Source organism: Megalopta genalis, unplaced genomic scaffold (assembly GCF_051020955.1).
Source record: "Megalopta genalis isolate 19385.01 unplaced genomic scaffold, iyMegGena1_principal scaffold0237, whole genome shotgun sequence".
In the NCBI taxonomy this organism is placed as follows: domain Eukaryota; kingdom Metazoa; phylum Arthropoda; class Insecta; order Hymenoptera; family Halictidae; genus Megalopta; species Megalopta genalis.
In genome coordinates this window covers 240640-256167 of record NW_027476306.1, presented here as the reverse complement: position 1 = coordinate 256167, position 15528 = coordinate 240640, and the positions used below count along the sequence as shown (strand labels likewise).

At 16.9% G+C, this 15528-nt stretch overlaps 4 pseudogenes; all 4 read left to right on the top strand.

The window, feature by feature from the left end:
* Window positions 1–2443: 2443 nt before the first annotated feature.
* On the top strand, window positions 2444–3964 carry LOC143262898 (cytochrome c oxidase subunit 1 pseudogene; annotated as a pseudogene).
* Window positions 3965–3988: 24 nt separating this feature from the next.
* LOC143262897 (cytochrome c oxidase subunit 2-like) lies at window positions 3989–5823 on the top strand (annotated as a pseudogene).
* A 107-nt stretch (window positions 5824–5930) lies between these two features.
* LOC143262896 (cytochrome c oxidase subunit 3-like) lies at window positions 5931–7116 on the top strand (annotated as a pseudogene).
* Window positions 7117–11078: 3962 nt separating this feature from the next.
* LOC143262911 (cytochrome b pseudogene) lies at window positions 11079–12801 on the top strand (annotated as a pseudogene).
* The last annotated feature ends 2727 nt before the right edge of the window (window positions 12802–15528 follow it).

Sequence of the window (15528 nt, the reverse complement as noted above, 5' to 3'; positions counted from 1 at the left end):
TTATCATTATATATATATATATATATATATATATATATATATATATAAGTAATATGCCTGAAAAAAGGATTATTTTGATATAATAAATCATATGATTCATAATCATTATTACTAATTAAAATTTTATTATAAGAAGTAAAGTTTTAATTGAATTTTTATTGAAAATAAATTTTATTATAGATTATGATTTAATGTTAATATTTATAAATTTAAAATTTATAATAAATTAAGAATTTATAGTAAATTAAGAATTTATATGATGATAAATTAAGAATTTATAGTAAATTAAGAATTTATATGATGGTAAATTAAGAATTTATAGTAAATTAAGAATTTATAGTAAATTAAGAATTTATAGTAAATTAAGAATTTATAGTAAATTAAGAATTTATAGTAAATTAAGAATTTATAGTAAATTAAGAATTTATAGTAAATTAAGAATTTATAGTAAATTAAGAATTTATATCCTAAAAAAAAAAAAAAAACCTCCATATAATATTTATATGATAATTGTAAAATTCACATTATTAATATTATTTATATTAATATTATTTGTATTATTTATATTAATTATATTATTTAAATTATTTATATTATTTGTGTTATTTAAATTATTTAAATTATTTATTAATACTTTTATATTAATACTATTTGTATTATTTGTATTTAAATAAATTTTACTTATTTATATTAATTAAATTATTTATATATTAATAAATCTATTTATATTATTTATATTATTTATATTAATTATATTACCTTATTACACTTATATTTATATTATTAATGTATAATTTATATTAATTATATTATATTACCTTATTATACTTATATTTATATTATTAATGTATAATTTATATTATTTTTATATGTATTATTTATACTAATTATTCAAATTATAAAATAATTTTAATTAATTAACCCATTTTTATAAATATAAGTAAGCTAAATTTAAGCTAGTAGATTCATACTCTAAAAATAGATATTTATATCTTTTATATAAATTATATAAGATTAAAATTATATTTATTAATTTAAATTAATTCCATAAAATTCAAAATTTTATATGCTGATACAATAAAATATAATTTAAGACAAACTAAAAATAAGATAAATATTTTAACACTTGTATGCTCAATTTAAAATTGTATATTATTTTTTCCAGGCCATTTACATTATTATGTTTATTTATATTATTAGCCCTTTCAATTTCATTTCTTTTTATTTCAGAACCATTTTATATATGAATTTCATTAGAAATAACTACTTTAACTTTTGCTATTATATTAAATTATAATTACTTAAAAAAAGCAGCTATAACATTTTATTTAATTTCTACTCTAGCATCATTTATAATTTTAATAGGACTAATATTTTGCTTTGAAATAATCCTTAATTTAATTTTATTACTTGGCCTTTGATTAAAATTAGGAATTTATCCAATAAATTACTGAATAAATTTAGTTATAAAAGAAATTTCATATAATATAATATTTACAGCCTTAGTATTAATTAAAATTATACCATTAATTTTATTTTCTATATCTATCCCAGAAAATAAAATAATTTTATCTATTTTATTAATTAGAGGAATTATACCTACTCTAATAGCCTTTAATATTAATTATTACCCACTATTATTAAACTACTCTTCAATATTCCACACAAGATTCATTCTTATTGCAGCTTACACAAATGATTATTTATTATATTGATATTTAACATTTTATAGAATAACTGTATGAGTAACATTAAAAATTTTAAATGAATTTAAAATCTTACACAAAAATAGTATAAACTATTTTTTTAATAATAATAAATTTATATTTAATATTATTATATTTATAAATGCCCAATTACCACCATTTTTAACTTTTACAATAAAATGAATCATATTACAAAACATAATTAAAAACCATATATATATATACAGAATAATTTATATTCTAACTTCTATTATTATATGTTTTAATTATATAAATTTAACTAATATAACTTATTATAACTATATAGCTAAATTTAACTATAAATTTAAATCAAATCAAATAAATAAATCCTTATTAAGTTACTATATATTTATAATTATAACTATCTTTACTTTTGCTTTTAATTATTTATAATTTATGAATAATTTTATTATTAAAATTAAATTTGCAATTTAATATTTTTTTTAAATTACATAAAAAAATTTTTTTAAAATTTTATTATAGGAGATAAAGTTTTAATTGAATTTTTATTGTAAATAAATTTTATTATAGATTATGATTTAATGTTAATATTAGAAATTAATATAATTTCATAAATAAATTTACAATTTATTCCTTTAATTCAGGCATAATATTAAATTTTAAATTAAGATTTTAAGTTAATTAAACTTTAAACCTTCAAAGTTTAATATATTTATAATAATAATTATATCTTAATTAAAAATAAAAAATGATTTTATTCAACTAACCATAAAAATATTGGAATATTATATTTCATTTTTGCTATATGAGCTGCTGCTATAGGAGCTTCATTAAGAATAATTATTCGTATAGAATTAAGAACTCCAGGAGGATGAATTAACAATGATCAAATTTATAATTCTATTGTTACATCCCATGCTTTTATTATAATTTTTTTTATAGTAATACCTTTTATAATTGGAGGATTTGGAAATTGACTAATCCCATTAATAATTGGTGCTCCTGACATAGCTTTCCCACGTATAAATAATATAAGATTTTGATTATTAATTCCATCTTTATTACTTTTAATATTAAGAAATATCCTTAACACAGGATCAGGAACTGGATGAACAATTTATCCTCCATTATCTTCAATAGATTTTCATCCAAGATCTTCAGTAGATTTTACTATTTTTTCTCTTCATATTGCTGGAATTTCTTCAATTATAGGAGCAATTAATTTTATTGCTTCAATTATATTAATAAAAAATTTATCACTAAATTTTGATCAAATCCCCTTATTTCCCTGATCAGTAATAATTACTGCAATTCTACTTTTATTATCCCTCCCTGTATTAGCAGGAGCTATTACTATATTACTTACAGATCGAAATTTAAATTCATCATTTTTTGACCCATCAGGTGGAGGTGACCCTATTTTATACCAACATTTATTTTGATTTTTTGGACACCCTGAAGTTTATATTTTAATTTTACCCGGATTTGGATTAATTTCTCATATTATTTTTAATGAAAGAGGAAAAAAAGAAATTTTTGGAAACTTAAGAATAATTTATGCTATACTAGGAATTGGATTTTTAGGATTTATTGTATGAGCCCATCATATATTTACCGTAGGATTAGATGTAGACACACGAGCTTATTTTACTTCAGCTACAATAATTATTGCTATTCCAACTGGTATTAAAGTATTTAGTTGACTAGCAACTTATTGTGGTTCAAAAATTTATTTAAATCCATCCATTATTTGATCATTAGGATTTATCTTTTTATTTACTATAGGAGGACTAACAGGTATTATATTATCAAATTCTTCTATTGATATTATTCTTCACGATACTTACTACGTAATTGGTCATTTTCACTATGTCCTTTCAATAGGAGCGGTATTCGCAATTATTGCAAGATTAATTCATTGATTCCCTGTATTTACAGGTCTAACCCTAAATAAATATTTATTAAATTTTCAATTTATTATAATATTTATTGGAGTAAATATAACTTTTTTCCCTCAACACTTTTTAGGATTAATAGGAATACCACGACGATATTCTGATTACCCCGATGCCTATTATTGTTGAAATATAATTTCATCTATTGGATCATTTATCTCTTTTAATAGAATAATTTTATTAATTATTATTATTTTAGAAAGTTTAATATTAAAACGATTAATTTTATTCAAATTTAACCATTCATCTTTAGAATGATTAATAAATTATCCTCCTTTAGAACATAGATTCAACGAAATTCCTATTATTATTAAAAAATAATTTAATATGGCAGAATAAAGTGCAATGAGTTTAAGCCTCATAAATAAAATTCAATAATTTTTATTAAAATAATTTATTCCCTGATTAAATAATCATAAAATCCAAATTAAAATAGCTACATGAAATATATTATCATTTCAAGATCCAAATTCCCCCTTTGCCGATAATTTAATTTATTTTTACAATTTTACTATAATTCTATTAACAATAATTATTATATTAACTATATATATTATAATTTTTATTTTAAATAATAAATTTTTAAATTTAAAATTATTAAAAAATAATAATATTGAAATTATATGAACTATTACTCCTATAATTATATTAATAATTATCTCAGTACCATCTCTAAAAACATTATATTTTATTGATGAATTATGAAATCCAACTTATTTTACTTTAAAATCTATTGGGCATCAATGATATTGATCATATGAATATCCAGAATTTAAAAATGTATCATTTGATTCATATATAATTAAATATATTGAAAATTTTAATCAATTTCGCTTATTAGATGTTGATAATCGAGTAATTATCCCATTTAATACCCCTACTCGATTACTAGTAACTTCCATAGATGTAATTCATTCTTGAACAGTCCCTTCATTAGGAATTAAAATAGATGCTACTCCTGGACGAATTAATCAAATATCTTTAATTACTTACCGACCTGGTTTATATTTTGGACAATGTTCAGAAATTTGTGGTATATATCATAGATTTATACCTATTGTAATTGAAAGAACTAATTATTGAAATTTTATTAACTGAATCCATAATATTAAATAAAAATAAAGAATTAGTTAATTTATATAACATTAAATTGTCAATTTAAAATAATTATTTTATAATACTCTTTACCATTAGGTGTCTGAATTAAAGAAATGGTCTCTTAAACCAATTTATAGTAATAATACTTACTCCTAATGATAGTAAATTTATTATAATTAAATAACTATAATATTAAATATTAATTATATAATTATTTAATTTAAAATTCTTTAACGCCTCAAATAAGCCCAATATATTGACTATTATTATACCTATTTTTAACTTTAACAATTTTATTGTTAGTACACATCAATTATTATAATTTAAAATTATTACCTCTAAAAATAAATACAAATATATTAAAATCTACCCCCCATCAAAATATCACTTTAAAATTAAAAATTAAATTAAAGATAAAATATGATAAATAATATATTCTCTATTTTTGACCCCTCAACTAAAATTTTATCACTTAATTGAATATCAATTATTTTACCTTTAATTTTATTAAATTGATCATATTGAATAATTCCATCACGATTTAATATTTTTTTAATATATACTTATAATTATATTTTTAAAGAATTCTTAAATCTATCAAAAAAATACTTTTATCCTAACTTAATTATTTTAATTTCTATAATAATACTTATTTTAAATATAAACTTAATAAGATTATTTCCATATATTTTTACTCCTACTAGTCATATAGTAATTAATCTATCTATATCATTAATATTATGAATATCATTTATATTATATGGGTGATTAATAAATACTAATCATATATTTACACATTTATTACCCTTAAATACTCCCCCTATACTAATAATCTTTATAGTTATTATTGAAAGAATTAGAAATTTAATTCGACCCTGAACTCTTGCAATCCGATTATCAGCTAACATATTAGCAGGTCATTTATTACTATCTTTACTAGGCTCATCTATAAATATTTCATCTATATTTATTATAATTATTATACAAAATTTATTAATAATTTTAGAAATATCTGTCTCAATTATTCAATCATATGTATTTGTAATTCTTAGACTTTTATATTATAATGAATCTTTATAATATGACAATTTCAAACCATCCTTATCACCTAGTAACTTTAAGTCCATGACCAATAATTTTATCATTTAATATTATAAATATATTATTAAGAATAATTATTTGATTTAACTCTTCAAATGTATTAATTATTTTATTTAACTTAATTACTTTAACTTTAACTTTAACTCAATGATGACGAGATGTAATTCGTGAAGGAACTATACAAGGATATCATACTCTAAAAGTACTAAAATTAATAAAATTTGGAATAATTTTATTTATTATTTCTGAACTATTTTTTTTTTTATCTTTTTTTTGAACATTTATTCATTGTGCGATCGCACCTAATATTGAAATTGGAAATAACTGACCCCCCAAAAATATTATTATATTTAACCCATATGATATTCCATTATTAAATTCAATTATTTTAGTTTCATCAGGATTTACCATTACTTGAGCCCATCATCTTCTAATTAATAATAAAAAAAAATCCAAAATTATTCTATTAATCACTATTACACTAGGGTGTTATTTTTCAATACTTCAAATAATTGAATATAAAGAAGCCTCATTTACCTTTAATGACGGAATTTTTGGTTCAATTTTTTTTATAGCAACAGGATTCCACGGATTACATGTAATTATTGGTATTATTTTTATAACTACCTGTCTAATTCGTATAATAAAATCCCATTTTTCTATAATTCACCATTTTCATTTTGAAGCTGCCAGATGATATTGACATTTTGTAGATATTATTTGATTAATATTATATATTATAATTTATTGATGAATATATTATATATATATATATATATATATATATATATATATATATATATATATATATATATATATATATATATATATATATATATATATAGTATAAATTAATACAATTAATTTCCAATTAAATAATTTTTAATAAAAATATATATATAATTCTATGCATAATTATTTGTATATTCATATTTATTTTATTTCCTATTTTAATTTTTACTATTAATTTTATTTCCTCAATAAAATTAAATAAAAATCGTGAAAAATCAACCCCATTTGAATGTGGATTCGACCCAATTACTAACTCACATATACCATTTTCTATTAATTTTTTTATTATAACACTTTTATTTTTAATTTTCGATGTAGAAGTAATTTTAATTTTACCCATTTTTGAATTACTAGAAAATTTACCAATAATTGCATTATCTACATTTTTTATATTTATAATAATTTTAATTATTAGACTTTGATATGAATGACTATCAAATTATTTTAATTGAATTTTTTAAATATATATATATATATATATATATATATATATATATATATATATATATATAAAGTAAAAATATTTTACATTTAATTTCGACTTAAAAATAGGAACTCAAATTTCATATATATATATATATATATATTTAATAAAATAGGATATTAATTAAAAATAATAATATTAAAATTGCATTTTAAAATCAAAATAAATTTATATCTTAATTGAAACCAAATATTGAGGTAAATTATTGTTAATAATTTTATTGTTTTTAAACCAATTAAAGAAATATATTAATAAGAACTTCTAATTCCAATTTTAATGTTAATAAACATTTATATTTCTATATAAATTATAATACAAATTTTATATAGTTTAAATAAAACATTATATTTTCAATATAAAATTAATTAATCTTATTTATAAATATTTAAAAATTAAAAATTATATTAATATTTTCAATATTATGCTTTAAATTAAGCTATTTAAATAAATTAATGTCATTAAAATTACTATATATATTAAAAATACATAAAATTGAATTAAAATTACTAAATTTAAATAATTTTTTCAAGAATTAGTTTTTTTTAAAATTTTATATATTAAATAAAAATTTACTAATTTATAACCTATTAATATTTCAATTATTTTTTCATAGTATAAAAAAATATTAATTTTTTTTATTAAATCAATATAAATAATTTTATTCAAAATATTTAAATAAAATATTCTAATAATAAAAAAAATACCAGTCATTTTATACTTAATTTTACTTAAATAAAAATTAAATATATAACCCATAAATGTTAAATAAATCAATAATTCTTTATCAATTACTATTAAAAAAAAAAATTCTTTATTAACAAGAATTACATATATTATACCTAAAAAAATAATTAGCAATATTAAAAAAAACTTACATACATATATAAAATTTATTTTTATTAAATATATATATATAAACATATTCTTATTTTTATTAATTAAAATTAAAATTAATCGAATAGAATATCTAATAGTAAAAATTGTAGATAAATATATTATTAAAATTCCAATAATTCTTACCTCATTAATTAAATAAAATTCTAAAATTAAATCTTTAGAATAAAAACCCGATAAAAAAGGAAACCCACATAAATTTAAAATAGAAAAAATTAAAACAATTGATTTCAAAGGATATAAATAAAATAAACCTCTTAATAAACGTAAATCTTGAGAATTTATATTTCTATGAATAAATCTTCCAATACATATAAATATTAAAGACTTAAAAAAAGCATGAATTAATATATGAAAGAAACCTAATTCAATATACCCTATTCTTAAAATTCTTATTATAAATCCTAGTTGTCTTAAAGTTGATAATGCAATAATTTTTTTAATATTTATTTCAAAATTAGCTATTAAACCAGATATAAATATAGTAAATCTAAAAATTAAAAATAAATATAACAAAATATTACTATCATTTATATAAAAAAAATCATTAAAACGAATAAATAAATAAACACCAGCTGTTACTAATGTTGAAGAATGAACTAAAGATGAAATTGGTGTAGGAGCAGTTATAGCAACAGGTAATCAAGAAGAAAATGGTAATTGAGCTCTTTTTGTAATAATAGCTAATACTAATATAAATAAACATAATAAACTTATACTATATAATAACAAATGTCAAGAACCATTTATTGATACAACACCAATTAATATTAAAATTCCTACATCACCTACTCGATTACTTAAAATTGTTAATGTACCTGAATTTATTCTATTTCTATTTTGATAATAAATTACTAAACAATAAGAAATAAAGCCTAATCCATCTCAACCTAACATAATTCTTAATAATCTAGGACTTAAAATTATTAAACATATAGATAAAATAAATAATAATAATAAATAAATAAAACGAAATAAATTTATATCACTACTTATATAATTAACGGAATAAATTATAATAAACCCCGAAATAAATAAAACTACTCTAATATATATTAATCCTATTCAATCCAAGTATAATAAATAACTAAATTTCATACTATTAATTATATCAATTACTCATTCAAATAAAATTATAAATTTAAATATTTCTATTAACAAACCCAAAAAAAATAAAAATAAACTAAAAAAAAATATAATTAATCTAAAAACAACTAAAAGATTTATAATTTAAAATAAAAAATTATTTCCTTGGAACCACAATCCAAAATTTTACATAAACTATTTAAATAAAATAAATTTAATCATAAAAACAATAAATTTAAAGGAATTCAATGTAAAATTAAAACTAAATAATCAATAAATTTACCCCCCTTAATTCTTAAATAATAATTCATTTCACCATGTTGAATATAATAATATATATATAAAGAATAAGAAAAACTAAAAAAACACAATAATATTAATAATAAAATTAATTTATTACTCCACATAATTAACCCTACTAATATTATAATCTCGCCCACTAAATTTAATGAAATTGGTCTCGCTATATTTGAAGAACAAAATAAAAATCATATTAATCTTATTTTAGGCATATAATTTAATATACCCTTATTAATTAATATTAATCGTCTATTAGTTTCTTTATAATTTACATTAACTAAATAAAATAAACCAGAAGAACATAAACCATGGCCAATTATAATAATATAACATCCTTTAAATCTAACTTCATTTAATGTTAATATACTTCTAACTAATATACCTATATGAACTACTGAAGAATAAGCTACTAATAATTTTATATCCAATTGACGTAAACAATTTAAACTTAAAATAATTGCACCCAATAAGCTATAAACAATAATTCATCTATTAAAATTCAATAAAGATCTATTAAATATAATTAATATACGAAATATTCCATAAGTCCCCATTTTCAATAAAATTGAAGCCAAAATTATTGATCCAAAAACTGGAGCTTCAACATGAGCCTTTAATAACCAACCATGAAATATAAATAAAGGAATTTTAACAAAAAATGATATAAAAAAATATAAATATAATGATTCTATAAAATCACACTCATCCTCATAAATAAATTCTAATAAATCAATAGATATTAATAATATTATATCATCAATTATAAAAATAAAAATTAATAATGGCAAAGAAAAATATAAAGTATAAAATATAATATAATAAGCCGCCTCTAAACGATTAGAGCCATTTCCTCATTTTACAATTAAATAAAAAATTATTAATAAACCTACTTCAAATCTTAAATAAAAATTATATAAATTTAAAGAAGAAAAATAAATTAATAATCTTAATAATAATAATAATAAAATACTTATACAACTATAAATTTTCTCTCTATATAAAAACATAAAAATAATTCCAAAAATTCAAAATCTTATTATAATTAAAACAAAAGAATATTCATGAATTCCTAATACACCATAATTAAATGTATACCCACTAAATAAATTAAAATCAAATAACATAAAAACTCTTAATACCACTAATAAATTCCCTAAATAAATTATTACAAACTTCTGTTGAATTTTCATTATATATTTAAATTTAAAATTTTTAATCTTTGATTACCTTTCTCAAAAATTAATCTAATTATTAAAGTAATTCCAATTACTCTATCACTTACCCCCATAACTAATAAATAAATAAATAAATAATCATTTCTTTCTCTTGAATTAATAATTATTATTATTATTATTGAATAAATTAAAATAAATTCGAATCTAATTAATAACATAAAAAATCTTTCCTCAAACTTATATAAAATTAAAATAATTAATAAAAATATGATTAAATTAAAACTTATAAAAAAGTCAATATGAATTAAACCTAGTTAAATAGTTTAAATAAAACATTAATTTTGTAAATTAAAATTAGTATTATACTTTTAACTTTTCTTCTAACTAAATTTTCAAAAAAATAAAATTATTATATTTTTAATTCCCAAAATTAATGTTTTACTTAAACTATTTCTTGATTAATTATTAAATAATTAGTATAAATAAATACTTGAATTTTTATACTCAACATCATATATGATAACCCCAACTAATGAATTTTTAATTAAAATCTTATTATTCTATTTAATTAATATTATAATTATTATTATTATAAAAAAAAAATTAATACCATTAAATTATATAATTTTATTAATTATTTTTACAATTATAATATTAATTATAAATTATTTATTTAATCAAATAGCAATATATTGCTATATAATTATAATTTCAATAGTAAGAGGAATTATAATTATATTTTTATATTTTACAAGTTTAATAAATAATAATTATATTAAAATTAAATATAATTTCAACTATTTATTAATATTAATTTTTTTATTTATATTAATAACATATATTACCAGTCAACAAAAAAATTATTCAATAAATTTAATAACTCAATCAAATAACTACACAATTTTTAATGTATATTTATATCCATTAGCAATTTTAACCTCAACAATAATATGTTACTTATTATGAATTATATATTTATCAATAAAAACATGTTCTATAATATATTTACAACCCCTACGAAAAATTAAAAAATAAATTAACAAATTTTTAATTTACTCAAAAATTAATAATTTAATTATTATGAAAAATTCAAAAATAATTAAATTAACAAAATTAAACCCTTTATTAAATATATTTATAAATTCATTAAATAAATTACCAACCCCTAATAATATTAATTACTGATGAAATTTTGGATCTATTTTAGGATTATTTCTTATGATCCAAATTATATCTGGATTATTTTTAACAATACATTATTGTCCAAATACCATATATGCTTTTGAAAGAACTATCCATATCATAAAAAATGTAAATTTTGGATGATTAATTCGCTTAATTCATATAAATGGAGCATCATTTTTTTTTTTTATTATATATATTCACATTGGACGAGGAATCTATTATCATTCATTTAATAAAATAAATGTATGAAATATAGGTGTACTAATCTTTATCATATCCATAGCAACAGCCTTTTTAGGATATGTACTACCATGAGGACAAATATCATTTTGAGGAGCAACTGTAATTACTAATTTATTATCTGCTATTCCTTATATAGGACCAATAATTGTAGAATGAATCTGAGGTGGATTTTCTATTAATAATGCTACATTAAATCGATTCTATACTTTACATTTTATTATACCATTAATTATTACAATAATAGTTATTATTCATTTATTTTTTCTTCATAATAAAGGATCATCAAACCCACTAGGAACAAGAAATAAATATTATCTAACATCTTTTTATCCTTATTTTATTATTAAAGACATTTTAGGATACATACTAATTATCAATATATTTTTAATTATTATTATAAAATATCCATATTTACTTTCAGATCCAGATAATTTCATTATAGCAAATCCAATAATTACCCCTGAACACATTAAACCTGAATGATATTTTCTATTTGCTTATACAATTCTTCGCGTAATTCCAAACAAATTCGGAGGTGTAATTGCATTATTTATATCAATTTTTATTTTATTATTTATACCAATATTAAACTTAAATAAATATTCATCAAATAAATTTTATTACCTAAATCAATACACCTATTGATTATTTATTCTCTCTTTTATTATATTAACATGATTAGGAGGGCAATTAATTGAATATCCTTTTAACCAATTAAGATTAATTTTTACTATTTTATATTTTTTTTATTTTATTGTATCTCCTATATTAAATTTAATTTGAGATAAAATATTATTTTAGTTAATAAGCTTTATAAGCATATATCTTGAAAATATAACATAAATATAAAACTATTTATTAACTTATATATATAAATATATTAATTTTTAACTAAATAATTTTATTTTATTTTATTATAAATTATTGTTTAATGTTAATATTGATAAATTTAATTTTACTATAAATGATAAATTGTAAATTAAGAGTTTATAGTAAATTAAGAATTTATATCCTAGTAAATTAAGAATTTATATCCTGGTAAATTAAAAATTTATGGTAAATTAAGAATTTATAGTAAATTAAGAATTTATAGTAAATTAAGAATTTATATAATAGTAACATTTTAAGTATTTATTTATTCTAATTAAAATTACTATTTAATTATACAACAATAAAAATTAAATATATTTTAATTCTATTATAATCCTAACGTTTATGATAAATTAAGAATTTATAGTAAATTAATTTATATAAATATAACATTTTAAGTATTTATTTATTCTAATTAAAATTACTATTTAATTATTCAACATTATCATATTTTAATTATTATAAATCCTAACGTTTATGATAAATTAAGAATTTATAGTAAATTAAGAATTTATAGTAAATTAAGAATTTATATCCTGGTAAATTAAGAATTTATAGTAAATTAAGAATTTATATCCTAGTAAATTAAGAATTTATAGTAAATTAAGAATTTATAGTAAATTAAGAATTTATAGTAAATTAAGAATTTATATCCTAGTAAATTAAGAATTTATAGTAAATTAAGAATTTATAGTAAATTAAGAATTTATATGATGGTAAATTAAGAATTTATAGTAAATTAAGAATTTATATGATGGTAAATTAAGAATTTATGGTAAATTAAGAATTTATATCCTAGTAAATATAACATTTTAAGTATTTATTTATTCTAATTAAAATTACTATTTAATTATTCAACATTAACATCATATTTTAATTATTATAATCCTAACGTTTATGGTAAATTAAGAATTTATAGTAAATTAAGAATTTATATGATGGTAAATTAAGAATTTATAGTAAATTAAAAATTTATATAAATATAACATTTTAAGTATTTATTTATTCTAATTAAAATTACTATTTAATTATTCAACATTAACATCATATTTTAATTATTATAATCCTAACGTTTATAGTAAATTAAGAATTTATAGTAAATTAAGAATTTATATGATGGTAAATTAAGAATTTATGGTAAATTAAGAATTTATATCCTGGTAAATATAACATTTTAAGTATTTATTTATTCTAATTAAAATTACTATTTAATTATTCAACATTAACATCATATTTTAATTATTATAATCCTAACGTTTATAGTAAATTAAGAATTTATAGTAAATTAAGAATTTATATGATGGTAAATTAAGAATTTATAGTAAATTAAGAATTTATATAAATATAACATTTTAAGTATTTATTTATTCTAATTAAAATTACTATTTAATTATTCAACATTAACATCATATTTTAATTATTATAATCCTAACGTTTATGGTAAATTAAGAATTTATAGTAAATTAAGAATTTATATGATGGTAAATTAAGAATTTATAGTAAATTAAAAATTTATAGTAAATTAAGAATTTATATCCTAGTAAATTAAGAATTTATATGATGGTAAATTAAAAATTTATATGAATATTAAAGTATATATTCAATAATAATTTCCTTAACCCCTATATAAAATAAAATAAATATTAAAGCCAAAGTTAATACTTTTTTTCAACATAAATTTATTAAATCATCATATCGTATACGAGGTAAAACTCTTCGAATTCAAATAATTATAAATATATGAATTACTATAAATAAATTAAATATAAAATTTATTAAATTAAAACCAAAAAACATTAACGAAATTAAAAATCTAACAAAAACAATTATTAAATATTCAGATATAAAAATTATTGTAAATAATCTACCATAATATTCAGTATTAAATCCAGAAACTAACTCTGATTCACCCTCAACTAAATCAAAAGGAGTACGATTCAACTCAATCATCATCCTCAAAAAAAAAATTAAATAAATTGGATATATAAAAATAATAAACCTAACTATAAATTGAAATTTAATAAATCTAATTATATTAAAATCTTCAATTATAATAATTAAAATAAAAAAAATTAAAAATAAACTAACTTCATAAGAAATAGATTGCGCAATAGAACGAATAGAACCTAATATTGAATAATTTGAACTTGATGATCACCCTATTAATATTACAGGATAAACATTAATTCCCAATAAACTCAATAATAATAATAAACCTATATCTATTGAAATTCAATTAACATAATAAGGATAAATAAATCATATTATAAATGATAAAATAATTATTAATATTGGTATTAATAAATAATAATAATAACTAATTCTTTCAATAATAAAAAATTCCTTTAATAATAATTTTAAAGCATCACTAAAAGGTTGTAAAACCCCTAAAACCCCAACTTTATTAGGGCCCTTACGACTTTGTATGTAACTTAAAATTTTTCGTTCAAATAAAGTTAAATAAGCTAAACTTAATAATATTTTTAATATTAATAAAATTATTAAAAAACAATTAAATAAAATATTAGATATTAACATTATTATTTGTAATTTCTTACATATATAAATTCTAAATTTACCGCACTTTATTCTGCCAAAATAATATAATTTATTTTATTACTTAAATCATTAATAAAATAAAAATAATTGGTCCTTTC